The following is a 12,102-nucleotide window of genomic DNA, read 5'->3' as shown; positions in this document are numbered from 1 at the left end:
TCCAAAATGAACATTATACTCATGGGAGACAAGTATTTTAACAAATTGCAAACATTAATTTGACTGAGTGCTCGAGGATCACGCGAACCGGTCATTGCAATTCAATGACAGATGTATTGCAAGATGACAACAATGTCTTAATGTTTCGTTAGGCAAATTTCCCTTGAGACTAGATTTTTTTTTATGTAGAAATAAATAAAATGAAAACAATTACGTTTTTTTATCGAATAACGTTACGATGGTTATTGCTGTGCAGTATTATTCGGAATTATGTCCTATTTAGATTTATTTTCATGATCGAAATTCTAGACAGATTTCTACTACATTAGCTATTTAACAAGACGCAACTCACAACCAGACATTTTTGCTCTGAAGCAGACGAGTAACATAATTCGATAAATTCAACGGCGCGGAAGGCGGACACTGCTTTTATGTTGTTTATTTTGTTTTAGTTTCCTTTCTCTTTGAATGTTTGTTGTTCTGTCAATCCATCTCATCACAGGGACAAGTTGTGGCAAGAATGTGGTTCAAATTTATGTTCAAACACAAAGCATCGTGGGAAAGTTCTGCTTCTTAGAATGGCTTACATTTGTGTTTTTAATTCGAAGATGGAGAGTTCCATGCTACGTGCATCAGTTTCGGAACATTAATACACATTTTTCTGGCTGATGATTGTAAATAAAATAATAATGTGTTTGTGGTTTCGTTACACCATTCATTTTATTGCAAATAAAGAAGCCTATACATATTTGATACTTTTTTGCACTATTTGAAATATTGACTGTTCCAGAAATTATAGGCACACTTTTTTTCAATAGGGGAAAAGACGACTTTGGCAGGTTTTGTTCTATTATTGTCAGGTGGGTTTTTGTCGGCCAAATTTTATGACATTCGGCCACAATATTCTTTGATATGCAAAGAATGTTTAGGCCAAATTTGAGCATAATCGACCATAGAAAAACCCCCTGACAATAATAGAGCAAAACCTGCCAAAGCCGTCATTCCCCCTATTTCGAATTTTTCTAATTTTTTCACAAGTTTTTGGCTATGTATAGTTTATTATCTTGTCTACTTTCTTCTAGTGTCAAGTTTGGAAGATTTTATGGAATATAAGTCATGTTTTATGATTTTCTTCACACGGTTTTGAGGTGTTTGCACAACGCAGTTTCAAGTAGTTTATTCAAATTTCTCATCTATGTCCAAACCAAATCCATTGCATATGGTCATTATACTCATTTACCAAGCATTACAGGTTTAAAAACAGAAAATATTGTAACCAAAGAAGAATTAGAGGCTTTTGAAATTCACAGGGTGCCGCTCTGAAAAACGTCAAATAAATGTCGAGCCCTCGTTTTCATTTATTTAACATGTTTTTTGCTTTATTTAATCAGTGTTGGCTTATGACTAGGATTCTTGACGAACCCCAACGTAAATCAAACGCCAAAGTCATTTGATGTTTATGCCGGTATCAATTTATTATTATTAACCTAGATAAGGTTTTACAGATTTTCGAGGTTTTCTAACCTTCGAAACATATTTGCAGCCACTTCTCGACGATAAGACCAGCATTCCTATACACTTTCAATAAAAATTCGACTGATCATCTTATACTAGGTGATTTTTCAAAAAAGGCACCCTAAAAATTCGAGGATCGAGTCTATTTCGACCTGATCTTGTATCATACCATCATGCTAGGAAAGTGTTAAATTGTTACGAAGCCAATAATGTGCTTCTTGTGACAAATATATTCTTCTTTGTGGGCATTTAATCCCCCACTGGGGTATTGCCGCATCGCAACTTAGTGTTCATTAAGAACATTCGTATATAAGTTACACTGGGGGAAGTGGAAAAGGAAAAATCGATAGTGCATGTTTGAATTAGTATAAAACTAGTTTAAATGATCTAAATGCATTCGATCAAAAACAGACAATTCTGCACCAACTGTGCGGTTATTAATACCATTTTGGTTGCTTGAAATTTATGGAAAAAGATTTGAAAATTAGGAGTTGCTTTTCCACTTAACCCATTGGGATGGGGTAAGTGAAAAACCCATGTTACCTTGACCTTCAATTGTGATGAGTAGTTACATATAACTACAATCATAACGGTAATTGCTCGGAGTATCTTTTGTTGGATAATTTCATTGGCTTAACGGAATAGGTCCCCAAGGAATTCTCATCATAGCTAGCGAAGGGCTGGTTTGCCTTCTCGAACATTAAGTGTACGAAAAATCTATATGTTCGCCCCAAAGCTGAACTTTTTATAGGAAAAAATGCGCAAAAAAATGCATTCAACGGCAAAACTTGCTACAAATATGAATGAACGTGAATTATGGAATATATTCACCTGTCGGTCCTTTTCTGCATTCTCTTACATTTTTAGCAATACCGATAGGTGGATTAATCAGGCGTTTTCTTATGTACATTAGTCCAATCACCACTGAAATCATAATAAGAACAAAGAAGGAACATATTAAGATTCACAGCTATCAAAATAAACTTTGGAGGGAGGAAAATATTTGCGTGATCAGAACATTTTCCACTTACTCCGCAGTGTTTGATACCTGGAGTAAGTGTAAAATCTTTAAAAGTTTTGCTTTCATGGTACAAACCACTACAAATTTAATGTGATTAGTTTAATTGTATTGTAGTTGTCACCTGTGAATCAAATTCACTGGAAAAAGGGACAATGTGTGCAAATAAGAATTGATTTTATGAATGCAAAAATTAACTTCTCGCGAAACCTAGAATGAGAGTTTAAACGTTAACCGTGTTAATGTATGTATTATACAAATTTCAATATAGTATTAGTGTGGGCATCAAAGTATATTCTTGCACAATGTTATGGTGTGGTAAAAACTGTAAAGTATGTACAATTCCAATTTTTCGAGTCGATTTTTACACTTCCCTCAGTGTATTTTTTCCACTTCCCCCAGTGTACCTTAATGATGCTAACACTGGCATGGCAAATGCTGGGTAAAGCGTACCATTGGTACTTTGCGTACTTGAAGGAATAAAAAGACCCTATCTCGCGGTCCTTAGCCTCTTACCCAGCAACTCCTATCCCTACCTCCCCGTGGTGCTGGCCGGGATACGAGCAATCTTAGGGAATATCGGGTAACCAACCCCGGTGGGAACTATGGTCGTATGCTGACAGAGAAGGGGGGGTTTGCTCCTCTCCGGAGGTGCAAATCTTATTGAGCGTCTGTTCTCCACGCCAGGATCGGCACACAACAGCGTCTGCTCCCTATGTTAGGGGCGGCTGATCATCGTCCGAGTGCCAGCGAGGGACTCTAAGTGAAACTGTGCACCATGGGCCACCGGGAATAAGGAGGAATTCCTCCGGAAATTTGGGGGGTTTCGTGTCAGGCCCTGCAAGCCAGCCTTTAAAAAATCATAAGCAACGAACAAGAAAAAAAGGGAGTACGGATCGGAACCATCGGCGAAGACCACTGCGACGAAAAGGGACTAGCGATTGGAAACTCGGTTCGTGGAACTGCCAATCTCTCAACTTCATCGGGGGCACACGCATACTCGCCGATGTGCTCAAGGACCGTGGATTCGGCCTCGTAGCGCTGCAGGAGGTTTGTTGGAAGGGATCAATGGTGCGAACGTTTAGAGGTAATCATACCATCTACCAGAGCTGCGGCAACACACACGAGCTGGGAACAGCTTTCATAGTGATGGGCGATATGCAAAGGTGCGTGATCGGGTGGTGGCTGATCAATGAAAGAATGTGCAGGTTGAAGATCCAAGGCCGGTTCTTGAACTTCAGCATAATAAACGTCCATAGCCCACACTCTGATAGCACTGATGATGATTAGGACGCATTCTACGCGCCACAAGCCACTACAAGCCACGACGTCAAAATCCTCATAGGATATTTGAACGCTCAGATTGGCCAAGAGGAGTTTAGACTGACTATTGAGAAGTTCAGCGCTCACCGGCTGACGAACGAAAACGGCCTACGACTAATTGATTTCGCAATTCGATTGACTTCAGACAGAATCACAAACCGCTAACGTTCTGATTGATGGATGGCACTTCTCCGACATTATCGACATCAGGACATATCGTGGCGCTAACATCGACTCTGACCACTATCTGGTGATGGTGAAACTGCGCCCAAAACTATCCGTCATCAACAATGTTCGGTACCGACGACCGCCGCGGTACGACCTAGCGCGACTGAAGCAACCTGATGTCGCCACTGCATACGCGCAGTATCTCGAGGCAGCGTTGACGGAAGAGGGTGAGCTCGATGGAGCCCTCTTGAGGACTGCTGGAATACAGTCAAAGCAGCCATTAACGACGCAGCGGAGAACAACGTCGGGTATATGGGACGAAGTTGACGGAACGATTGGTTCGACGAAGAGTGCAGACAGATTCTGGCGGTGAAGGACGCAGCGCGGGCGGCCGCGCTGCAGCAAGGTACCTGGCAGAACGTGGAACGTTATAGACGGAAGCGGAGACAGCAGACCCGCCTTTTTCAGGAAAAGAAACGCCGCCTGGAAGAAGCGGAGTGCGAAGAGATGGAATCCTTCGCGTTTCTATAGATATTGAAAGAAGCAGATATGTAAATATCGCGTGACATCTCTCATTGAAAATGAGAAATAACAGTACTGGTTATATGCCCCATCTACAAGAAAGGCGACAAGCTGGAGTGTGAGAACTTTCGAGCGTTCACCATCCTTAATGTTGCCTACAAAGTGATATCACAGATCATCTACCGTCGTCTGTCACTAATAGTGAATGAGTTCGTGAAAAGTTATCAAGCCGGCTTCGTTGACGGCCGCTCGACAACGGACCAGATTACTGGACGGCAAATCCTTCAAAATGCCGTGAATGCCGTGAATACGCACCATCTGTTCGTTGATTTCAAGGCGCCATACGGCAGTATAGACCGCGTAGAGCTATGGAAAGGTTTGGACGAGAACATCTTTCCTGGGCAGCTTACTAGACTGATCAGAGAAATAGTGGAGAGTGTGCAAAACTGTGTGAAGATTTTGGGCGAACGCTCCAGTTCGTTCGTTCCTTAATGTTGCCTACAAAGTGATATCCCAGATCATCTACCGTCGTCTGTCACCAATAGTCAATGAGTTCGTAAGAGATTATCAAACCGGCTTCGTTGACGGCCGCTCGACAACGGACCAGATTACTGGACGGCAAATCCTTCAAAAATGCCGTGAATGCCGTGAATACGCACCATCTGTTCGTTGATTTCAAGGCACCATACGGCAGTATAGACCGCGTAGAGCTATGGAAAATTATGGACGAGAACAGCTTCCCTGGGAAGCTTACCAGACTGATCAAAGCAAGAGTGGATGGTGTGCAAAACTGTGTGAAGATTTTGGGCGAACACTCCAGTTCGTTCGAATCGCGCCGGGGACTAAGACAAGGTGATGGACTTTCGTGCCTGTTGTTCAACATTGCCGGGTGTAATTTTTTTAACAGATCCAGTCAATTTATTTGTTTCGCGGATGACATGGACATTTGGCCGAACATTTGCAAAGGTGGCAGAACTGTACACCCGCCTGAAACGTGAAGCAACAAAAGTTGGACTGGTGGTGAATGCGTCAAAGACAAATTACATGCTTGTGGGCGGAACCGAGCGCGACAGGGCCCGCCTGGGAAGCAGTGTTACGATAGACTGTGATACCTTCGAAGTAGTCGAGGAATTCGTCTACCTTGGATCCTTGCTAACGGCTGATAACAATGTTAGTCGTGAAATACGAAGGCGCATCATCTGAGGAAGTCGGGCCTACTACGGGCTCCAGAAGAAACTGCGGTCAAAAAAGATTCGCCACCGCACCAAATGTGTTATGTACAAGACGCTAATAAGACCGGTTGTTCTCTACGGACATGAAGCATGGACAATACTCGAGGAGGACTTACAAGCACTAGGGAGTATTCGAGAGACGGGTGCGGTGTGTGGCGGCGAAGAATGAACCATGAGCTCGCCCAACTCTACGGCGAACCCAGTATCCAGAAGGTAGCTAAAGCCGGAAGGGTACGATGGGCAGGACATGTTGCAAGAATGCCGGACAGCAACCCTGCAAAGATGGTGTTCGCTTCCGATCCGGCAGGTACGAGACGGCGTGGAGCGCAGCGAGCGAGATGGGCAGACCAGGTGCAAAACGACTTGGAGAACGTAGGGCGTATTCGAAGATGGAGAGATGCGGCCTCGATCCGTGTATTGTGGCGTCAAATTGTTGATTCAGTGTTATCTGTTTAGACATAGACTGAATAAATGAATGAATGAATAAAGATACTCATAAATCAAGATTGAGGGTTTTGTTCGAACAGCTTCTCGAAGTTAACGGGTGTAGAATCGGAGCGATAATTCCGCGAAACGATCTGTCAGAGGCAGTACTCCCGCTAGTACTTCCAGTTTCCAGACTCATCGTATGAGTCGAATTCATACAACCTAACGCGATACGGAGACAGCGGTACTTAATCCGTTGAAGCGTTGGCATGTGTGGCGATACGAATTTAGCCGTGGACTGGAAGCAGAAACTACCGTAATCGAGAACCGACAGAATGGTTGATCGCCTGTTCGGTACAACATGATAAGATCTTCGGGGAGCGCTCCCCACCATGTTCTCGTTATCGTTCGCATGAAGTTGATTCTTTTCTGGGATTTTTGTGTCAGATACACAATGTGCTTCCCAAAGCTGCATTTCGAGTCGAACCAGACCTTGAGGTATTTCGAAGACATGCTATGATTGATTGCTTTACCCATCAGTTGGAGCGAGAACTTTGCTGGCTTATGTTTTTTGAAGGGACAACCACGTCAGTTTTCTCCGAAAGAACTCGATACCCAGCTCTAAAGCTCAAGTGGGCGAATTGTTCAGAGTATCTTACAACGGTCCTTGCAGATCAACTGCCGTTGGCCCCGAAACAGATTCAATACAATCATCTGCAAGCTATTTTAACGAGCAATTTGGCATGAAATATCCATCAATGTCTCTGACGTATAATTTGTAAAGAAGGGGACTTAAACATGAGCCCTGGAGGAGACCCATACAACAAATTGGTGAAGTTGTCGAGTCACCATGAGAAAAACTCATACACTTCTCTGATAACAAATTGTACAAACAATTGTTTAACACTGGTGAAAGTCCACACGCATGGAGTTTGTCGGATAAGACATCGACGCAAACTGAATCAAAAGCCCCCTTTATGTCCAAAAACACTGAGCCCATTTGCTCTTCTTTTAGCAAAAGTTAGTTGAATTTCTGAAGAAAGTAAAGCGATCGTTCCCTTGTCCCTGCGGAAACCTAATTGTGTATCTGACAATAAACCATTCGATTCAACCCATTTGTCTAGTCAAAAAAGAATCATCTTCTCCAATAGGTACCGAAGACAGGATAGCATCACGATTAGGCGATATGAATTACAATCTGACGCGGGTTTCCCGGCCACCCAGAAGGCTATCACCATCACTTGCCTCCAATCATCCGGAACAATGTTGCACTCCAGTAACTAATTGAACAAGTTCAATAAGCGCCTCTTCGCGACGTCTGATCTCAGCAGAAATTTCCGGGAATCCACCAAAAATTCCCGCATAAATTTGTCATTCCCGGGTAAATTCCTCCCAGATTTCCAGTGGATTTTTTTCAGACTTTCGTTCAATAAATACTCCAAGAATTCTTGCAAAATTGCCAGTAGGAATTTATTTTCGGTATTTTTTTCGTACATTCAAATTAATTCCTCTAAAATAATCTGCGAAAAAACATCGGAGAGTACAATTGTTTTCATAAGTTCAAACGGAAGTCGCTTCGAAAAATCCTGCAGACATTCTCGGGTTGATACCTGCAATTCAAATTCGATTGATTTTTTTTAACAGAAATTCCTGCGGTCATTGCTTCAGGAAATTATGTGGAAATCTATTTTGGAATTCCTGCGGAAAACCATCCGGGAATATCACAAAAATTCTTCACAAAATTCATGTGGATTTTTTCCGGAAAAAATTATGGAAATTCATCCTTTGATTTATAATTTTTCATGATCCCGAAATAAAATTATCGAATTGATGCACCTGCATCAAAACATGGAACATTTTTGTGCTTCAATTGTATTAGACCCTGAACCCTAGACCTTAGCTGTAGATGAAAGCAATATAAAACCTTCGACGGGGAAACTTTTGAAAAATTATGTGATTTATCATGCTGCTTGATTGTTGTTGTAAAATGGATAATCAAACAGAAACTGACAAATATCGAAGACATCAAATAGTGAAGACATCCTTACTAACATTTTGGTTTCATGTTGGATGGTTTTATACCACTCTTAGTTAAGTAAATCAATATTAAACATGTTTTGCATGAGTCAAAATGATAACAACTGGCGGTCTCCCACTTATTTAATGAATGGTCAAGAGAATAAAGAATGTCATTCAATCAGGGCATGGAAATGTTTGAAAAATTGAATAAGTATGGATTTCAATCGAAAATTTTATTCTAAATAGCAGTCAATAATATCAACAATAAAGCCCCATGTTGTGAGATTTAAATTATAGGCTTCATTAGATTTAACATTTTATTCATTAAACTTTCACCTAAAACTAAACCCACGCGAAACTTTTCATATTCTTTCACAAATATTAAGTTCGTCACGATGAATTGGCTACTTTATGGATGGTCCCTTGTATCGGTGGTGGTATGAGATCATATTTTAGAAAGCAAGAATATATAAAACAAGCATCAGTCATGAATGTGAAAACGACACTTATGTCATCCGTTCGTCAAACTATTGATGAGGAACTTTAATTTCAAGGTGAAATATGCTCCTCCTGGTCAAAGGCTTCTCTATGTCCCGTCCGTTTACAAAATTTAAGCTTTCTGTTCAAAAAGTTACTGAACGTTTAAATGAAAACTTCCGTTTTTGCATCATCACAAACGATCCCCTCTGCAATAAACAACATTCAATCGTCCGATCTAAGTCAGTTCTAATCATTTGATCATCTCTCCTCTCCTTGCATGGATTCAACAACGCGCTACGTTTCTGGTAGATTGATATCAGCTGTATATTCGTTTGCTCGTTGCTCTGTATCCTATGCTCAGTAGTTGAACTCAATTTCATATAGCTCAGTTCGTGCAGTAGCAACTCAAACGACGGTGTCCTTGAAATTTCGAACCCTCGCCGACGCCACACTACACTCATAAATCCGCTTCGCCTCTGAATGGAACAGGCAAAAGCGCTATTTTGCCATTCGTTCCTATTACACAACAACACAAAAACGCCGCGAAACATTTTCTTCGCTGTCGCGGTTTGGGATGAAGAAAAGAAAACGCACTTGCAATCCTTTTTTTCCACTTTTCAGTGGTCTTCATTTTCTTCTCGACAGCTGATACGTTGCGAGCTGTCCGAACGCTTTGTTGAATTCATCCACGCTCGCTATTTCACAGGTCTAAAATTAATCTTCTTCACTCATTTGGTGCAATTTCACTTCGTGAGGAAGAACCAATTCGCACTCTTCCTCTGCCGGACACAACATGACGAACTCATCTAGAAGTAGCATACCAGACATCCAAACGATAAAACTACTCTCGGGTTCTTCCGTTCAACACATAACAGATTTACCCAAACAAACCGCGCACACACTCTTAGGTTTCGTTCACACACTACGTAAACACTTCTCGCACGTCCGGTGCGGCAATTAATACATCATCATCAACACTTCAGCTGACCACTTCTAGTCGTAGCAAACTACTTTCCTCCCTACATCACGCTGTGAAGTCGGTTCTAAACACTACCGAATACGGGAGGGCCAGCCCCAAAACTGCGTTCCGAATTCAAATAGGCCATGCAAACGATAACCTCTCCTGCTTCTTTCTCGGCCGCCGGCTAAGCTTCTTCACGCACCACAAATCTATCCACAAGCGTAGTCTTCGAGCACGCTCCGTTGTCGTCTTTAGCCAGTTACCAATGTGGATTGCGGAGAGCACATGCCGGGTAAGAACCGAGAATTTCTATAAATACATCACATGACGATCCGCGTCAACACTGACTTTTGCTGCGCTGCACATTCGACTGTGAGTTGTCTCATTGACCGTAGATTACACACATCGAAAACTCCATAGAATTCCGCGAGCTTACGTGACTGTAATCGATACGGGTCACACCATCCCAAATATTACTCATCAAAGGATTGAAAACTATGTTACCCAAATTGTATAAAAACTAACACACGGTGCTGACGCGAGTTACCAAGATTCCAAACGCACTCGGCAACAACCAACAAACCGGATTTTTCTTGCGAGGAGTCCTTTCAACTCTCACACACTTCCAAATCGAATGGGCCACTTAGACGCGTCGACTAGCAGTGGAATCCAAAGTAAAAAATATACACACAATACGAACCGTACGGAATGGCAGTTGAGCCAGCACTATCGGCCGGATTCAAACCAACGGATTCCGACGTGGGCTCTCGTTCGCGTGAGATAGTCGTGGCCGGCCGCCCTCAGCAGCTTCGCGTTCCGTGGGAAGAGAATCAATGGAGAAGCTCGCGAGAAAACGCTGAGAAAACGGTATAAACGAAAGTAATCTCTCGGCGGTGGTGGCGATATGGCCCGCACGGATGTGTGAATGGAGCGAGGGAATTTCTACTTCAAAGGCCGACTGACTGGACTTCGATATACAGAATCGCAGATTAGTCAGAGTGCTGCAGTAACCACCCGTCCCACCAGTCCTTCTCTACCAATAATGTAGGACGGACCTCGATCAACGGCGATGACGTGTAACAAACGATTTATCATGTACAGGAGTCTGAGGCGATCTGGTCCTGGTCACGGACTGGTTAGTGATATGACTGCAAAGAGAGCGAAGCAATTGCTTCGAAGAGCTAAGCTCTTGTGGGGAGCGAAACACGTTTTACTCTGTTTATCCATCAGCTGATAGTTGGTGGTGTGTTGTGGCGATGATAATGTTATAATCAATAGTGATGTTCATTTGTCCTTTCATATTAATCTTCCTTTCGACGAATAGCTTTTAATGATTATGATGGATTCTAGAGTGTATAAAGCATTTCCACATACATGACTAGAGAAAATGAAGAGAATCAACTGTCGAAAGTATTTCCAATCGAAACAGATTCGGATTCATAATAATAAGGAGGAGCTAGGGGTCTAAGCTTCCTCTAGAACATTTCAATTCCCCTTCTCCCGTGAATTTAATAATACGAGCGTTTTTTATGGACAGACCCTGAAAAACAATTTTTGAAGATATTCTTTTAACATTAACATTCAACAGTGTGGTATGCAGTGTGATGAAATATAAATTATTATATAAATATCATTTCAAAAACTGTTTTTTGGGGTTTGTCCATAAAAAACGCTCGTATTTCAAAAACTATGATCAGGGATTGAATTCAAAAAGAATAAAAAAGTCTCTCACTTATCACCTACATATACGGAGCATATCGTGAGAAACTTTTTTTGCAAGCTGTCATAATAAAACACTGATTCGGATGCCTATACCCGATGATATTTTTTTTAAAAGCTCCAAACGCGGGTAGCACTGGTTCTGATGATGCATTTCAACTTGTTCTACACAGCTGTGCAGTCTTCAACACAAAATGAGCGAAAATCATAAATTCTCTGTGGGGCTGCCTATCCGATTCTGTATTTTCGCACTTGTATACAAGTTTGATAAATTTGTTATCCTGGCTTGTTATGATTCGGAAGTTTTTACCTTTTTTTATCGTTGTTCGTTATCTCAATTTGAGAGCGATTTCTGCAATCCCTGACGATGATAGATGGACACTCGGTGTCTTCAGCAAAAAAAATTATATATAATGAATTACACTACAGCTTTGCCAAACACACCATATTAAAAACGGTTTATTAAAGAAGTTACATTTTGCAGCGCCACCTGTTGCAAATATTGGAACTACAACTATTTGTCATTCGATGTGCCATGTTTTTGAAAAAAATATTCTCTAAGGCACTGATGCAAAAATAAAAGTGGTAAAAATAAAATTCACGATTTTCGCCAAACGCCAAACAAAAAAAAATGCGAACCAGGTGTTAGCTGAACGCGAGATATTGCAGAAATTTCGCGAACATGCCCACATATCACTATTCATCGACTTCCATGCCGC

General features: G+C 41.7%; 1 protein-coding gene across 4 annotated transcripts in view; it reads right to left on the bottom strand.

The window, feature by feature from the left end:
• LOC134212885 (trafficking kinesin-binding protein milt) overlaps positions 1–12,102 on the bottom strand; it is a 341,223-nt gene that overhangs the window by 210,087 nt on the left and 119,034 nt on the right. Inside the window, exon 1 of one of the 4 annotated variants that reach the window (XM_062691156.1) lies at positions 10,190–10,339. The exons of 2 other annotated variants lie outside the window; for them this stretch is intronic. The gene's annotated coding sequence lies outside the window, so the exon portion shown is untranslated. Of the gene's footprint in view, positions 1–10,168; positions 10,340–12,102 lie in introns of those variants that run through there. One more of the 4 variants, XM_062691155.1, reaches the window with a different exon arrangement.

Source organism: Armigeres subalbatus, chromosome 2 (assembly GCF_024139115.2).
Source record: "Armigeres subalbatus isolate Guangzhou_Male chromosome 2, GZ_Asu_2, whole genome shotgun sequence".
Taxonomy (NCBI): domain Eukaryota; kingdom Metazoa; phylum Arthropoda; class Insecta; order Diptera; family Culicidae; genus Armigeres; species Armigeres subalbatus.
This window is presented reverse-complemented; position numbering and strand designations above follow the sequence as displayed.